Here is an 18,928-nt window from a genome sequence, read left to right as displayed (position 1 = left end):
AAGGAACTTAGGCAGGTGAATGATTCTAGGCCTTCTCCCTGTATTAGAATCAACCTGAAGTAGTCCTTTAGCATCTGCTGTGAAATCTACTGGTCAAAGTTAGTACTTCTCTTTCCAAAATTAAGGGAATGTTATATATGTTTTACAGTGAATTTCTCCCAGAAACAATGTATTTAGACATAAAATCTGGGCTGACTCCCGCTCCTAGTTCATGAGAAATAAGTTCCCTTTAATCTCTGCACCAGACCAGAAATTGTGATTCATTAGAGGGGCCAAAGGCTTGAAGAGGAGCTGGGACTGGGTTACCCAAGGTCATGGTAATGAAGCCCTGCTTGTCTATTGAGGTTCTCTTGAACAAGCAGAACAGTTCATCTGATGCACCCAACTCTGAAAATAAAAGTCCTCTCCAGGGAGCTTTAGACTCTGTCTATATTACACAGCTTCTCTCTCAGGACTATCTGGAATGTCTTGCCTTGGAACTTCAGGCAGTGGATCAGGACACCCTCTGCATCTTCCTGGTCTTTGTCTGCCTTGAACCTAACCTAACCCCATGACTCCAACACCTTATGACCCAACTTCTTTCTAGTACTAGCCTTGAGCAATGCCTGTGCCTATCACCTGCCTGGACCTAGACCTAACTTGATCCAAACATAGCTTCTGCCTTTGGTGACCTGCCCCTGCTTTGTTCTAGATCAAGGCCTGAAGTCCTGGCCAGGTTTTCATACAGTAATCAGCTTAAGGAGAAGGTTTTCAACAGCAAATATATTTTTTTAAGGTGATGAATCAGCACCAACACAAACAAATTAGAATCCCCACAGTTACCTGGACCTCCCAGATAAATATTTGTTATGAATGAGGAATTACGTGTAATTTAAGCAAAAGAAAACAGTATCTTTTCTCCCTCAATCTCTAAACATAAAATTAGAACAAGCATAATAAAATATTCACAGTACAATAAAAGAACTTGAAAGACCGAAAATTGTTTTGATATTACGAAAAATAATTTTAAAGTGTAGTGGAGTGAACTGAATTACAAGGGTAACAAAAGCTGAGTTGCCAAGTACCTTTCATGCACTTTCACATAAAACCCATTCCTTATAAACTTTGCTTAAACTTGGAATAGTCAAAAAAACTGAATTCACTCTCCGGGTGATTCCTTGCCACTCTAAATCTCTTTGTGATAACATCGCCCACTGTTCAATGGGTTTTTATAAAACCTGAATGCTATACAACAACTTAGATATTGCACATTTCTCCAAAGCAAGCATCCAGCATACGAACCCAAGATAATGATTTTTTATCTTTACTGAATCTGAACAGGTTAAAAAAAAAAAATCACTTCAAACGTGGACAAATTAAAAACTATGACGTTAACATCTTTAAGAGTTGCTCAGGGAAACTCTAAGCTTTGCCTACTCCTCCACGTTTTGAGGAGAAACCTTAGCAGTGTTGCCCAGTGTAAAGGTGTTAGTTCCACCTGAGCCTTACCTTACAGATACACATACAGATGTAAAACTCTGGAATTCTCTCAAGCTGAGCCTGAACTTTTTGGACTAAATTAGCTAAATGGCATGGGATCATCCATTCTTGGAGGATTAAACAGGCAAAGTTGAAAATAAAAAGCATAGAGCAACTGAATAACAGGACGGGGGGATGATGTGTGACAAGTATTCCCAGAACCTTTATTTTAAGACAAGGACTCCAAGGTCTAGAAAGGTTGGGTGCCGTCAATGGTCCCACAAGCAGCAGCGGGAAAACTGGCACTTGAATTATGGTCTCCTGTCTCATTTGGTACGAAATTTACTTAATGGATTTCCAACTTATAATATTTTTAAACACTTCACACTGCTTTAAAAGCAAGGGGAAGAAAATGAACTCTAAAATTCTACACGGAAAAATAAATAAATCCTAGCACAGCAATGATCCTAGAAGCAAGGAAATATTCACCCAAACTGGTCTTCACTGACCAAAACCTAATTTCTGTGCTCTAATTCCTTAAAATCATGCTTAATTACTAAACTGGTAACTATACTATGTAAGAATATTTTTTAATCCAACCAAAACTACTCCTCCTACATATCTATGTAGAGTTTTGTACAGTGCCTCACGCAGAGCAAGCCTTCAATAAATGTTCAAGTTGCCATCAAGTGTATTCCAACTTCTGGCAACCCCGTATGTGTCAGAGTAGAACTGTGCTCCATAGGGTTTTCAATGGTTGGTTTTTCTGAAGTAGATCACCAGGCCTATCCTCCAGAGTGCCTTTGGGTGGACTTGAACCTCCCAACCTTTTAGTAAGCAGCCGAATAAAAGCGTTAACTTCTGGACCACCCAGGGACTCCAGCAATATATTAAATTGTCATAATTCAAAGCTGCTTCAATACACACCTACATACACACACACCTCCCCCCAAAAAGTCCTATTTCTATTTGACTTTTGTCAACTGAAAACAAACAAAACTGGAAAGCCCACTAAATATCCTAAAAAATGCCAACTCACCAAACAAAAGAGCTCCTTCTACCTGTCATTAACTTCTATGACTCTATTTTCCTTCCATTACTCATTTCTTCCATGATTCCACAACCCCAGATGCACACCCCTGCCCGGCCCTTCACAGAGTTAACCCATTCTACTTCTGCAGATCTAATCAAATGTCACTTCCTCAAGGAAACCCTGAAACAACCCAAAGTCAGATGAGGTTCCCCTTTTAATCTCTTTTGAAACTCCTTGTCCTTTATCCTCATAGCACTTTATCACATTGCATATTTATATATTTGGGTGATCAATGGGTCAGTGTCTTCCTTCCCACTAGACTCTATGCTTCATACCTCCAGTAGTCATGGCTGCCTTACTCCCAGTTACCAGCACGGTGACAGGACTGCACATAATAAGTAAATGTTCCATAATAAATGAGCCTAATTCCACAATGAGAGCTGCAAACGAGATCAGTTATTTTCAAACTGAAGTTCCTGACCAGATCAGTGATTTCAAAACTTCTTAGTTGTGACCAGGATTTTTAATGACAAAGAATAGAGTATAATTGAAAAACAGAAAACAGCAGAGTTCACTGCACACAGTAAACTGCATGAAACTGTTGATTAATTCACATATGTAGGAGTATCTCTAACTATGGCTTATGGCCAAAAACTTTGAAAGCCACTGAACTAGACATCCCAATACAACTCCTCCCAATTTTCATTAAAATCGGCAATAGCACTAGAAAGACAAAAGAAACAAACAAACAAAAAAGCCAAAAGGTCAATACCAAGGCATTATTTCCCTTAGCTGCAATCTGCAAAGGGGCAGGGTGAGAAGCATGTTCTTGAACTAAATGCATGCTGGACTTTGAACTGGAATGAGAAAGATGCTCCAATGAATAAGGAAAAATCCTGAGTCTAACGCAGGAACACAGAAGATGCAACTGGCTAGATTACTACCAAGATGCCCCCCACCTACATGGGAAGAACCTTTTGAACCAGCCAAAGCAAGGGGCCTAAAAGGCCCCAAATAGTGATGAGAGTCAAAACAAATTATGGACAGGTACAAAATACTGCTGCAGCTCTGATTACAAAAGAGAATACAAAGATCTAAAGTCTATTCTCAAATTTTAAGTTATAAGGTAAAATACACAGACATCACACCATATACACATTAAAATATAATGGATATTGGAAAGGGGCAAGAAGGCAAGAAAAGTAAAGGCATACTAAGTCCTGTTATGCACAGGAGTGGGATAAAAATTAGTTCATCTTTGGGAATCAGAGAAATATAGGTTTATAAATGTATTTGGAAAATAAAAAGACAGCCACTAGTAAAACTGGAAACAATATTTAGCCAACTGAAAACAGTATTTAGCCATTCCAAAATACTACAGATATATAAAACAAACAGAAAATAAAGGGAAAAAAAACCCAAGAAGCATAATATTAGATTGAATCATATGAAAATGTCATTTTTATAAGTCAAAGCAATAAAATGTCAGTAATTTCATTTGATTCAACCTAACTACAATGATAATAATAATGGCAGCTAATACTTGCGGTGTGCCAGGCACTTTAATAACATTCACCAAGCATTTGTGTATGTGTGCGTTGTTTTTTTTTTTTTTTACAAATAGGGAAATGTGGACTTAGAGACGTTATTCATTTGTCTAAGGCTATTCAGTTAAATACTGGTGGAAATAGGCTTTAATACATGGTCTTGCCTGGTTAAAGTCAGCACGCTTTACCGTAAGGCTATGTTATTACTGTAAGTTGCTATAATTCCCGACTCATGGCGACCCCATGTGTACAAAGTAGAACTGCTTCATAGGGTTTTCAAGGCTGTGACCTTTCGGTAGCAGATCACCAGGCCTGTCTTCCAAGGCACCTGTGGGTGGATTCAAACCACCAACCTGTTGGGTAGTAGTCACACACTTAACCGCGCTGCCCAGGGACTCCCAATGAGGCTATACAGTGCCTTTGATAACAAGCAGAAAACATACAATGAAAGAACTTAGATAAAACATATCAGTTCTAACAATAAATGTACATAAAGTAGCAAGTGTCCCTAAAAACGGGTATTTTAAAAACAAAATCCAATTAAATGTTGCTTATACACAAAAATATATAAAACAAAATGACAACAAAAGTTTAAAAATAAGAATAAATGAAGTAATCTCAAACAATGACCAAAAACAAAAGAAGAGGGTTGGTAACATTAATATCAGAAAAAAAGTAGAATGTAATTTCAAATGCATAGAGGGTTATTTTATATTGAGAAACACAGAATATAGGCCTAACAAAAAGCTTTGCATCATTTATATTAGGTTTGTTTACCACATAGAAATTGTTATAAATTGACAAAAGTACATTTGTAGAGAGAGACTAAAGGACTATTCTCAGTCCATGAGAGCTCAAGTAGATAATAAGGGCACAGAGGATGTGAATAATATTATTATAGTGGCTGAATTAATATACAAGTATCAGTATAAGCTGGCATTAACTTGATGGCAATGGATTTGGTTTTGTTTTTTGGTATTTGTCACCTATAGAAAACCATGCTCTTCTCAAGTATTCAGGAAACAGAAGGCCTTAATCCCCAAGAAGTAAAATAGGTACAACCTCCATTCACTTACCATGATAAATAAAACTACTAATAATAAAGGTTTACACGTATAAGCGCTTACAATACAGCAACCTATAACCAAATCGTATTGAACCATTAGTAGTATTCTCAGTGAGGCAGGTAATAACACGAACATTTACTTTCCCGGTGCTGTTCTACATTTTTATGATTTATATTAGCATGTAATATAGAATTTCAGCAAGTTCCGTTAAAAAAAAAAAAAATGCCACTTGGAGACTGAAAATTCCTCCTCCTTCAATAATTACCAATTCAAATTTTAAAATAAAGTTGGATTATTTCAAAATTATTGAAAATGAAGTATGACTTGCCAAAAATGTCAACAGAGCTAACAAATATCTATCCTTATATATTTTTATCATTTAAAACAAATGACTTAATTTCAACTTAAGAACTGAGAATCAGAACAGCCATCACAAGGAAATCATGAAAAAGAAAATGAAATGATGACCAGTAAGTTAATTAATTAAGAAACACTATAAATGGCAGATGGAGCCCCAGTGGCATAGTGGTCAAGAGCTTGGCTGCTAACCAAAAGGTCAGCAGTTTCCAAGGCGCTCCTTGGAAACCCTACGGAGCTCTACTCTGTCCTATAGCCTCACTATGAGTTGGAATAGACTCAACAGCGATACGTTTTATAAACGGCAGATATTCCAGATGTCTATTTCTCTCATAAAAACTGCCCCCCTCTTTTTTTTAATCACCACTCAGTTTTACTTACCTAATTGAACTCATCCTTCAAGTCTCAGCACAAATGCCACTTTCTCACAGAAACTTTTCTAATCCCAGACAAGGTTAGTCTCCCTGTTACCCTCTTCCCAGACACCCTGCTTTCCTCCCTAATTCTAATCACACTTGTAGTTACCTGTTCAAGCCTGTCTCCTCCACTAGATTGTAAACCGCTTGAAGGTAAGGCCTTATCTTATTTACTATAATACTCTCAGTAGATAGTAAATTTTTTTTTCATTTATTCAAATATTTATGACAAATAAGTTAATTTTTTATTTAAAAAAATTAATTTCCTACCATGTGCCAGATGCCAGATATTGGGAAAGTAGGAGTTAAAAAAAAAAGAATAAGATAAATAAATAATACATTAATTAATAATAAAAAAAAAGATTCCTAGCCCTCACATAAGAAGAAGTCAGAAGAATGACCAAATACAATACAAAAAAAAATGTCAGGCAAGCCAGATAAAGGGGAGCAGTCATGCAATTGTAAATGTAGTAACTGGAGAAGGGCTCACCAAGAAGGTGGCTGGCACATAAGATGTGAAAATAGTATAAGAGCAAACATATGGACACCTGGGAAAAGAGCAATGCAGGCAGGGGGGACAGCTGATGGCAAAGGCCTGGAAACCAAAGTTTTGAGTGTGGATAAGCTCAGTCATGGTGACTGCTTAGAGTAAGAAGACAGAAGTCTGGGAACATCAGCACTTAAAGGAGAGGCAGAGACGTATGTGCCCTTCAAAGAGACTGAAAAGAAGCAAGGAGAGCTAGGGAATGATTAATTAAATAAGATACAAATTAAATATTATATAGTTATTAGAAATTAAAAATGAAAGATTTTAATGGCATGTGGAAATACGATACAAGGCAGAATACTATTAAGTATTTAGTAAGATCAAGTATTTTAAAAACTGCAAGGAATTATCTCAAAATGGAATAAGGAGCTATCCTTGGGTGGTAAAATTATAGATGTGTCTCCTGTACGGAAACCTTGGTGGCATAGTGGTTAAGTGCTATGGCTGCTAACCAAAAGGTCCGCAGTTTGAATCCACCAGGAGCTCCTTGGAAACTTTACAGGGCAGCTCTACTCTGTCTGTCTTGTAGGGCCACTATGCATCAGAATCGACTCGAAGGCAATGGGTTTGGTTTTTGGTTTCTGGTCTTCTGTACATTTCAGATGTTCTAAAGTGAGCATATACTGTTTTTATCAAATGGAACTGAGTATTAAAGAATCACAATGGCCTAGAAAGAGAAGAACTAAGAACAAATTTATCTTTATCTTATGTGAGAACGGCATGCCAATGTAATGATTTGAAATGAAAATAAAGTCTTAATTAGAAAAAAAAATTTTTTTTCCAGGTAAGAAACAAAGTTTTATGGTATCTTACCTTTATCTTAATCAGGCAATTAAAACCTGAAATTACTTGGCCAGTTTATTAACCTCCTGACAAACCCATTTCTCAAAGTGTAATCGTTTGGCTGCTATGGTTTTCAAAGTTACTCTGAGAGGTCTTCTGACTTGCCTTTTATTACAGCAATGACAGTAATATGACACTCACTGTTGGTGGTTCTGCAGTGAATTAAAACTATATTCGCAATTGCCCTCAGCCCCCAAATCACCACCAGCCTTCCAGATTATTTTAAGATTTATTTTTCCCTTGCTGTGTCACATAATGGAAACCCTGGTGGCAGAGTGGTTAAGTGCTATGGCTGCTAACAAAAAGGTTGGCAGTTTGAATCCACCAGGTGCTCCTTGGAAACTACGGGGCAGTTCAACTCTGTCCTATAGGGTCGCTATGCGTTGGAATCAACTTAACAGCAGTGGGTTTGGTTTTGGTAGGTGTCACCTAACAGTAGCTAGGATGAATTGTTTTAGGGACATTTGTTCTCCTGAAAGTCTCAGGGCTTTTGTTCGAGCTGAAAGTCTCACCATTTCCTTCATATCATCCCAGAACTACCTCATGAACAGAAGCCATAGCCATAGTAGATAATCAATATTTGATAACCTAATAATTTATTCATCTGCTATAAAGAAAAATAGCATAAAGAGCCAAAGTAATTCTTGTTATCCATGTTAAAATGCTGAGTATACCACTGTTCTCGCTCTAAATGTTCTAACCTACTGCACATATTTCGGCAGTATTTACTTCAACATATAACAATCAGTCCTTAATATATGCATCTTCTGACTTCTTAGCTAAACTTCAAATTCAAATGCCCAGCTACTGGCTGGAAATCTCTACCTATTTGGCTTTAGACATTCTAAAACTAACAAAATTCACTGCAACAATCCTCAAGCAATTCCCCCTCTGTTAACGGCATCAACATGATGCTTTTCTTATTTGTTTTATTTTGGACCCCAACAGGCTCCAGAACCCTTCTATTCTACAGCCTTCAAGACTGACCCCATGCGCACCGCCACTCTGCCACAAACCTTAAGTTCCAGGCACACACGCAGCACTCTGGGCTTTCTTCTTCCTCTTTCTTCTGCCTGGAATGAGCTTCTCAGCCTGCTTGTTCATTGAGGTCACCATCCTGTCACAAATCTTCTCCTCTACTTTGAGGGAGACTGACTCTCCATCCTCAGATATTTAGAAAGCACTTTATTTAGACCTCGGTTTACAGTATTTATCGCAGTCAGTCTGCTCTTAGTCATTTGTGTCCATGTGTTTATGAGCGACTCAAGAGCAGGAACCGTAGTTTTTTTGGTTGTTCTTTTTCTTTTCTCCCTTTTTTTTCTTTGTAATTTTAGTGTCCTCAGCCAAGCATAGGGACTTTTGAACACAGAGGTGCTCAAAAATACGAGCTACGTGAAAGAGAGTTGACAGGATCTGCAATAAAGTTCCCAGAGAACAAATTCTGCTAAATTGTGAGAAGTCAGTGATCCTGCCCTAGCCTTTGACCCTTTGGGTCTCTGTGTCTCCTCAGTAAGTAAAGTACGCAGTTCTCTGTGCAACTAGAGTTAAGTACTGGGTACAGAATGAATGCCTCATTTTTCTTGACTTAACAATCCTTCTCCCAGCAATCATAGTCCAAGATGGCAAAGCAGCCCCTTAACAAAAGGCAATTCTGTTTCAGCCATGTTATTCCCTTAGTAAAAACCCGCCACCCTTAGCATCTGCTGATTACTGATGTCTAAGACGGTCCTTATGTAATACTCTGCAGTGAAACCTGCCTATAATGAATAACCCCACCTATCTTCTCTGCTCCAGAAGTGGCTGATAGATAGGAAACAAGGCATAGGTGGGAAGCCTAACAACAGGCTTGCAGATGCCAAACATGCGCTCTGAAACACCTCTCTGCGCTTGCTTGAGACCCAGATGAAGCAGCGTCCTCTTGGAAATAACACTCTGCAATGATACTGGTCGGCTTGATTGTCACACAGCTGGAAACAGTTTTCTTGTTCCCTGTTCATAACAGCCAGGCATTCATATCACTGGGGCAGGAATGCCTAGTCGAGTCATGTCATGTTGCACTGATCTCAAAAGAGGCTCCTCTGGCTTCAAACTTCTCACCCAAAGTAGCAGCCTCAGTAACAGCCTCTCTAAAACAAAGGAAGATGGAGGTGTGCACACACACGTGTGTGTGTGCACTCACAGGCATATATAACATACACACTCATCCCACACACATATCAATATGTATAAAACACACACATATATCTTTGTAGGTCTGTATAAGCAAAAGGACAAGTATGGAAGGCCATGTAACAAGTTGATTACAAAGGGGTTACGCTGGATGGTAAGGTTGATTCAGCAAAGGGAGATTGTTACATTTATTTACTTTACCTGTATCTGTTGTTGTCCAGTTGATTCTCGCTCATGGTAACCCCACGAGCACCCTATAGAGTTTTTAATGGCTATAATCATATGGAATTAGATTGCTAGGCTTTTCTTCCACATGCCACTGGATGAATTTGAACTGCCAACCTTTCAGTTTATAGCCATTCAAACCATTTGCAACACTACATCTATACTGTTTGAATCATTACAAAACCCATGTCTTTATGGATAAAATGACTGAAATCCGAAAGGGAGGTGATAGAAGCAGGAATGTAGCTACCTTTTTTTGGTTGGAACATTTTCTAATGTGTTCCTATCCCTAAGTGACTTAAACAAGACCATAAGTAAAATGCGTTAAAAAAAAAAAAAAAAAAGCAAAGTATCATGATAGTGTGACCTGACTTGCCATGAACAGCTGAATCTCCTAAGCAATCTCTATTTAGAGCTTTGGATTATTCCAGGAAGCAAGCCACAAACTGAACATGGAAACTCAAACACAAGTTGGGTAAAAAACAAGAACATCCAAAATGAGATGAAAGCAAGTCAGGTCTACATATAAGACATCGCTGGATCTGTCTATAGGCTTTACAACTAACAGATAAATCTGGGCAAAACATTTCCAGTTTATAAAACAAAGGTCAAAATACCAGTTTCTATCTCCTTCCCTAAGATGTTTAAAGAGGAAAAAGCTAATTGACCTCAAAGCCCTGAGACCCCTTTGAAGAAAACAAACAAACAAAAAAACCCAGTGTCCTCAAGTCGATTCCTATTCATAGCGAGCCTATAGGACAGAGTAGAACTGCCCCATAGTTTCTGAGGAGTGCCTGTGGGATTCAAACTGCTGACCTCTTGGTTAGCAGCCATAGCACTTAACCACTACACCACCAGGGTTTTGCCTTTGAAGAAAGTGCTCCTAAAATGGAAGAATAATGCCACATATTTTGAAGGCATTTCAAAAGAACTTCAGTTATTAACATAATATGATAGAATTCAAGTTCCATGAGAAAAGGAACCTCTTTCTACTGTTCTCCAGTATGTGGTAGGTGCTCAAGAAATGGAGCCCTGGTGGCACAGTGGTTAAGAGCTTGGCTGCTAACCAAATGGCCAGGAGTTCGAATCCACCAGGTGTTCCTTGGAAACCCTATGAAGCATAAGGTCACTATGGGTCAGAATCAACTGGATAGCAACTGGTTTTGTTTTGGCTCAAGAAATATCTCCCAAATATGGAATAAATAAATGAACAAATAAAATTAAGGAGTAAATACAAGGAACAAGTAATTGGAAATAATGTCAGTTCTTATTCCTATTTTACAGATGTAAAAAGAGAGGTACTTTTACTTACCCAACAAGAGCAAAACTGGAGATAGAAAGCCTCCTGATTCGCATTGCTTTGATCCTTTTTTCTTCTTTTCAGGCTGATTATCTCCTAAAGTTTTTTCCAGATCCCAACCTTTCCGGAAACCTCCTCCACCCCCTACTCCCATTCCTGAGGGTCAGGTGCCTCTCCTTAGTGCTCCCATAGTGTCAGGTGCTTATCTTGCAACACTTGTGACACAGGATAGTAATTACCTGTTAATATGTCTGTGAGCTGTTCCTCCAGGGTACAAATCCTGCTTACTCACTCCTGTAGCCCTAGTACCTAGCACAATGCCTGGTATGTAGCCCCCAAAAAACCCACTGCCGTGGAGTCAATTCTGACTCATGGTGATCCTATAGGACAGAACAGAACTGCCCCACAGGGTTTCCAAGGAGTGGCTGGTGGATTCAAACTGCTGACCTTTTGGTTAGCAGCTGTAGCTCTTAACCACTGAGCCACCGGGGCTCAGGTACGTAGCAGGCAGTCCATTAAATGTTCCCAGGGTTGAACAGAGCTTGTTTTCTCTGCTTCTGAATCATTTGTCACAGTGTTGGATTACCCAATAAGCAAGGAAAGCACAGGATTACTGTGCTTACCTACTACTACTGGGTAATCCACCCCTGAATTCTCCCTCCAAAGCCAGGAATATCCTTCTGGTAGGGCAGAATTTCAGAATGAAGACAGCTTAGGGAGTAGTCAAGGGGAATGACGTGGACGTAGAGAAAGAAAACTGAGTACAGCAGACTTTCATGAAATCAAATTTGCTCCATATTAAGAAGCAGAACTTGCAAAAGTGAAAGGCTCACAGTAGCGGCTCCTTGTGTAATGAACCCTAAGCCTTAAGACACACAGACACACACGGCAGCCATAATGAACAAAATTTCCTTTCACTAACGACTGCTGTTATTGTGTGCCACCGAGTCAATTTCGACCCATGGCAACCCTATACGACAGAAGAACTGCCACATACAGTTTCCTAAGCTGTAATCTTTATGGGAGCAGGTCACCAGGTCTTTTCTCCTGCAGAGCGGCTGGTGAGTTCAAACCACAGACTTTTAGGTTAGCAATTGAGCGGTTCACCATTGAGCCCTTAAGGAAAGGTCTATGGCCAGGTGTTACCAATCAAATTTTCTGTTTCTCTTTTCAAGAAAGAAGCTAACTTTTAATAATTTTCTCTCATCTCCATTTTAAACACAACAAACACAGCTTGGTCTACCTAATTCAGCCTTGTACAGGTTTGTTTTAGCCCTGGACTAAAGTTAAGAGTCTTCCCTGTCATTATATCACTTTTTTAAAACAGTACCACAAAAATAAAATAAATTATAACCTATGTCCATGCATGCAATAAAACAGTCCTCTTTCATTTCAGAATGAAATTTGAATTTTAGATAAACTTCAAGGTTAAAGTTTCTATAGCAATGATCAGATAACAGAAGCTAACATCAAATTTTCATCACGCGTATGTTCTACCCCAAAAGACAATAACAATAATAATGCTACTTTGAAATCATACTAACCTGCTGGAGGAACAATGCCAGGGAATGGAAATAAAATCCCCTCACCCCCACCCCCCTAAAAAAAGTATCCTTCCAAAAAATAAAGTATGCTCATCTGGGGTCCCATCAATTTAACTAGCTTAATTTATTAAACATGCCAAACCCAAGTTCCCTTGCCAAAGATAAACTGCTGGGAGGACCATTCAAACTGTATTCAGAAGACAGTAAAAAGAGACTAATCTCTTTTTCAATAACCTGTCTCCTTGGTAGCCTAACCAAAAAAAAAAAAAAAAAAAAACCCACTGCATCAAGTCGATTCTGACTCATAGCAACTCCATAGGACAGAGTTTCCAAGGAGCGCCTGGGATTCAAACTGCTGACCTTTACGGTTAGCAGCCGTAGCACTTAACCACTATGCCAGCAGGGTTTCCCCTTGGTGGCCTAGCATCTCAAATTCAACGGCATTTAGAAGACTTACCCAAATCAGCTCTACGTATTACACACAGCTGAAAAGGTATCCCATCCCACCTGTGACACGGAGGTATTAGGGGTGTGAGAGGGACCCCACAGAGCTGCTAAGCGCCTCTCCCAAGTCATCCCACAGAGAGTCTTCCTAACTGAGAGATAATGGGCTAAACACCTTAGCTCTAGGAATTTAAAAAAAAAAAGAAAAAAGAGATGATCAGAAAAAAGCTCTTAAGTATTATTCTACTGGGCTGAGCAAGTTACTTCTATTGGACGTGAAATTCAATAAAGGCTCCTCAGCACTGTGTGAGTCTTCATGGCATTCTCTTCCTACCTCCTTCCCCAATTATCCCCCCTCATCATTTACAGTGGCATTAACCCCATTTCCAAACTAATGACAATTCTGTCTATTCTGTGCTGCAAATGTTTAATTAATTACTGAGGTTAAATACCATGTATAACATAAACCTGTTGCCGTCAAGTCGATTCCAGCTCAAAGCAACCCTATAGGACAGGGTAGAACTGCTCCATAGGGTTTCAATGCATTCAAACTGCCAACCTTTTGGTTAACAGCTGTAGCTCTTAACCACTACACCACCAGGGTTTCCACGACAGGATCAAAAATGCCAGTTGCCAGAGGAGTCATGTTTAAATTAGCATTAACTAGCAGGCTCTTCCCACCACAGAACAACAACAAGGTGTCACCTTGGTTAGCACTGCAACTAGAGAGTGGTTTTAACCTACATGCTTAAATGGCCTCACAAGGCCCAGGTATCACAATAGCATCATTAGTTTTCGGCTAAATTAAATTTCTCAAAAGTGCAAGGAGCCCCATCGAGTTGGGGGAGATATGAGAAGAAACCACATATTAGTTTATTCTTCAACCTTTATTTAATGTGGGTAATCTGGTAGCAGTTTCCTAAAACTCACTAGCAATAAATTCCTAGAGAATGTCACGGAGTAAAAACTCAGTCATCTCTCAACCATTTCACCCATCACACTGCCTCAATATGTGTTACTCGGTGTCTTCCAGAATCTCAGGGTTAAATAATCTCCTCCCTCCCCCATGTAGCACAACTCCTTAAAATAACACCCAAAAGCTTCCCATAATGTGCCGACTTGTACCTTTCCAGGCTCATCACCTTGTACTCTGGCCACATTCTCTTCAGAAGCTGAGGATTTCACACCGTGCCATTTATCTTTTAAAAGATGCATTACTTTCATCCTTCGAGCCCCTTTTATGAAGTCTTTCCCAGAGTCAGAATTTAATTTTCCATTCTTGGGTTCAGGAGCTACCATCCAATGCTATATAGCTCCTATATACTGAAGTTAGTTACATCTTTTCCTTCTGCACTGCAGTTCTTTCTAACCAGTTGTCATTAAGTAGATTCCAACTCATGGGGCCCTGTGTGTGACACAGTAGAACTGTACTCCATAGGTCTTCAATGGCTGATTTCTCAGACACAGATTGCCAGACATTTCTTCTGACGCACCTCTGGGTGGATTCAAATTCCCTTTTGGTTAGCAGCCAAGCACATTAACCATTTACACCACTCAGGGACTCCTGGGAACTTTCTAAAGCCTCCTTCCCATCATCCTTGTATCTGCCACATAGAAGAAATTCCACAATTGCTTATTAGAACTTCCTCCTTTTCCCGAAGCTTTCCAGGATATCCATAAGAATTCTCCATGATACAGTTAAATAATAACACTCCAGGGGCTTTTTGGGTAACATGAAATGTCAAAATAAGAAACTGAACAGTAGTATCATGCTGACTTAACAAGGCCAGAGTAGACTTTCAGACTTTAAACCAAGAGCTTATGTTCAACTTTTTATTACATCACACTTCACTCTTAAATCATGTTCCTCAATTATGTATGCATTTTAATACAAAAAAAAAGTTCTTTTTTTTTTTTAAAGAAAAGGAAGGCAGGCAGGCCACACATCAGCCACAGATATTAAAATCTTGACCTCAAACTAAATTTCAAGTCTTGTCACCTGCTGAACACTTTGAGCTGCCCTGTGCAAATGATACCGTGTATTTTTATTCTGCCCAGATTGCAACTTTCCTTACTAAGCATTTGAAACAGAATTCTTGACTGAATTTCAGACTGAATGTCATTGTGTTCCAAAAAGATGTAGCAAGTAAGATTTTTTACTTTCTTTGAATTTTCCAGCAGTTCTAACAATCAGAACAGATTTCAGTAAAAACTTGAAAAGTCTGTGGTATAATTGGGGGAAAAAAATCAAATTACTTTTTGGGAACTATTAGCTTCAAATAAAAAATGAAGTTTCAAAATGCAAGCTGTTGAAAGGGCTGCCACTCACTTCCTCATCTCTGTTACATCCCCCCCCCACCCCCGGCATCAGTAACAGGGTTACTGATATCCATACCGAGTACCCACAGTACTGGGCAGCAGCCAATTCCCTAAGAGACAGTGATGCACAAAGGTAGTTGATTAGGTGATATCTAGAAGGGGTGAGATGACAGTATCACCTTGACTTCATGTCAATTTGAAGGCTAAGCAGGCTCACACACTTTAAATACTAAAAATACTGGAAGACTGATGTTAAGGCGGAAAGCACTATTGATGCCCACCTGGAAGAGGAAAGAAAGAAAAGTAGAAAAAAATCGGCTTCCAGTTCATGGCCCTCTCCTTTCCTGGCATCCTGTACTACTGGTTTTCTTCCATCTTCTTTGCCTTCCTGCCCTCTCTTCCCTCTCCTTCCAAACCTTTCACGTTTCCCTATACTCTTCTTCCTAACATGGGATAAACACCCACCAGTTTCTAGATATTCAGGGGGCTAAAAAGAACAGCAAAAGTCATCAAACACTTCCATTTTCCAGATGGGGAAACCAAGTCTGAGAAGGACTAGCTGACCTGCCTGGCTAAGGTCTTACTGCTCACCAACTTCAATAATGACAACCCAGGCCTTCGGCCTCATTCCTCAGTCTCAGCCTTTCCAAACCATGCTACCTATTTCCTTGCTCCCTGTTTCCTTTATCCTTAAATTAGGCTGTATCAAGAGAAATGCAGCCTTAAGATACTCACAGTGCTGATCATTACTCGTAATTCTGCATTTGGCCCAAATATGCTCACTCCTACCCTGACTGCAGAATGAAGAGCAGAAACAACTAGGTGGTATATCTGTGTTTTCTTTCTTTTTTTTTTTTTTTAATACAATTTAAATTGTAGTTTGACCCAAACAACCATAACTCTTACATACACCCTGTTTCCTTGGGGTATCACTCTTCCCTCTGGCAAGGGAATAGCTTCTTACAAGAACTTAGCAGAGTTTTCCGAGTCAGAGTCTCCCTTTCACCAGAATTGCAGGCTCTGAATCACAGACCTTTCTCTTCACAGTTACGCTTACGCTGGGCAAACGACTCTCAGGCAAATAATGAAAAACACAGGCTGTTATAGCCCGAAGGAATAAAGGGTTTTGATCCAACAACTACAGTTTCATATTTTCAATATTCATGCTTACAAATATGTATCTATTCCAATGGGAAAAATGCATTCATAGTGAAATTGTAACAAGCTAGCACTCACTGGAAACCCACATTTATGAAAAACCCATAGATCTCAATAAAAAGCAAAGGAAAGAAGGAGCAGCAGTAGCGAGCAACAATTTCAGGCCCTAGTATGCAAGGCAGCAACTCCTGGATGCCGTCACTCTTACACATCAAAGGCCAAATGGCAGCAAAGAAAAACAAGAATAAAATTTAAATCCATTCACAACAAACTAGTCCTACACAAACCAAACAAGCCCGTTGATTTCAAAACCACCAACTCAAAGCCCGGTCCCTCCCTTGCCTTACATCTTGCAGTTGTTACTTGCTGAGCATGTTTGTTAGCTGGACAGAAAGTTAAGTCAAGAGTCCTCAGCCCAGGAGGGACGACTGAATCATCTACGAGAAACTAGAGGTGGCGGAGCCCCGCGCCTACAGCAGCTCGGCGCCTCAAGGCGCCGGGACCACCCGGTCGTCGACGCCCACCGGGACGCGGTTTGGGGGGGATTTTGAGCATCCCCAGCAAGCCTTCCCCTGCTCCCACCCAGACCCCAGGTAACCGGGGGCCTCCTACGTGTCACTTTGGCGGCACTGGGCCGCGGACACTGCGCGCAGCGCGGGCGCCGGAGCACACTAACCTGGCTGGGGCACAGTAGGGCCGACGGCCCGGGCTGCTGTGGCAACTTCCCTCCCCGGGCTCCGTCAACTGGTTGGTAAGGGAGGCTAGGAGAGCCTCGCCTCCTGCAGGCCGGCTGGGACTCACGCACACCCACCCACAGCCGACACAGACAGGCGAGCGCGCGCGCACACACTCACACACACACGCGCGCACACGCCACAAAGCCGGAATGCGGCGGGGGCAACACGATCCGAGCGCGCCGTTTAGCGGCGGAGCAGAAGCCGCAGCCACTGGCTCGGAACTGGCCACAGTCCCTCCGCCCTGCGCCGCGCCCTCCCCTTTACCTGCGCTTCCGCGGCCGCGCGCACCGCGCGTTAAGGTCTCGCCACCCCTGGGCTGGCCTCTGGCGGCGCGGCCAGTCGGCTGCCCGGAGCTGGACCGCCCCCTGCGCCTACGCCCTCGGGGGTCCGCGCACAGCCGGAGAGGGCTCCGCGGCCCCAGAGCTCAGGTCGCTCAAGATCCCGGCAGCGCTCCGCAAGGGAGACAGAAGAGTCGTCAGCCGCCGCCGCTCGGGCCCGACTGTTCAGTCTTTGGCGCGATCACAGGGCGGCGGGGGAGGGGGCGCCGAGGGAGGGCCAAGAAACAGCGCGGACGCCAGGCTCCTTTCTTCCTCCGCCTTCTTTCTTTTCCCCTCGCTATCCGTAGCTGTTGGACTACTCAGCTCTTCTGGCACCCCCAGACCCCCAAACCCAGCAAGTCCCCTCAGCTTGCACGGCGCGGCCACCACCCCCCATTCATTTGCTAAACTTCCCGCAGCGGCCGCAGGTCGAGGGAGCCGGTCTCTTGCGCCTACCATTCATTAACCTACCCACGCCCCGCTTCTGCTCTGGTGTCAGACACCCCTGTATCCCCTCCAGCGCTCACCTGCGTGCCTGACGGCCACCCGGACTCCGGTGAGCTCCCTGGCACGTTGCATTTTCATTTTCTCGCTCTTCTCTTCCCACTTGAAAGACTCTGGAAAACATCGTGGGGCTGCAGATCTCCAGAAGTGGGGCCTCTCTCTCTCGTAGTTCAGTTTCTAAACTTTCAAGAAGGGTCAAAGTTTCTCCCAAAGCAGCCTTTAAGTGGAGGCTGCACAGAACGAAGAGTCAATCGACTTTGCTTCTAGAAAGGTGTATACATTTCTATTTCTGATTTTTCAATTTACTAGATCTGCAGACAATAACAAGTATGTCTCTGCTCCCCTCGTTCCCCATATCCATGATTCTGAATTTCCCTTCCGCTTGCCCAGTGTAACTTTGCAAGTGCAAACTATCAATTTTAGTGAGTGTAATTAAAGGCGGGAAATGCACACCTGGAGATGTGGGCTGGAGCGGCGCCGGACTAAGGCCCGGGGATTGTTCTCAAGAGAGTGGCAGCCAGGGGGATTTGCCCAGGTCCTATAAAAACACCCAGCCCATCGGGGGCTCTCCAGCCACGCCACCCCCACCCACCTCCCACCCCTGCCTTCCCAGGATTTCCGGAGTGTTCGGAATTCTCTGCCTCGCCCGGCCGCCAAGGCTGCCACATATCAAAAGTAGCTTCTTACGAGTGGAAACTTAGTGAGCTCTCGCCTAGATGCTCATCAGAAACCACAAGTAGGACGGCAAGACAGCAGTCTGCAGGACAATGAGGGAGGGCTGCATTGGTGGTGCTGATTGGATAATCTTGGGCTTCGCAGAAGGAAGAGGTCACTTATAAACCGCAGTGGGCGGGGAGGGCAAGACTTCTTGAAGGAGATGGAAACTTTTCAAGCCTCCGGCGAGGTATGCTTTGAAGGAACCATGACCGTCCCGTGCCAGTGA

At 41.8% G+C, this 18,928-nt stretch overlaps 1 protein-coding gene across 3 annotated transcripts in view; it reads right to left on the bottom strand.

Moving 5' to 3' along the window:
* Nucleotides 1-18,562, bottom strand: part of LPAR1 (lysophosphatidic acid receptor 1) — a 133,277-nt gene extending 114,715 nt beyond the window's left edge. Inside the window, exon 1 of one of the 3 annotated variants that reach the window (XM_010587747.3) lies at nucleotides 18,009-18,562. The gene's annotated coding sequence lies outside the window, so the exon portion shown is untranslated. Of the gene's footprint in view, nucleotides 1-17,103; nucleotides 17,258-18,008 lie in introns of those variants that run through there. The other 2 variants (XM_023545058.2, XM_010587746.3) reach the window with 2 other exon arrangements.
* Nucleotides 18,563-18,928: the final 366 nt, after the last annotated feature.

This window comes from Loxodonta africana, chromosome 9 (genome assembly GCF_030014295.1).
Source record: "Loxodonta africana isolate mLoxAfr1 chromosome 9, mLoxAfr1.hap2, whole genome shotgun sequence".
NCBI lineage: Eukaryota > Metazoa > Chordata > Mammalia > Proboscidea > Elephantidae > Loxodonta > Loxodonta africana.
This window is presented reverse-complemented; position numbering and strand designations above follow the sequence as displayed.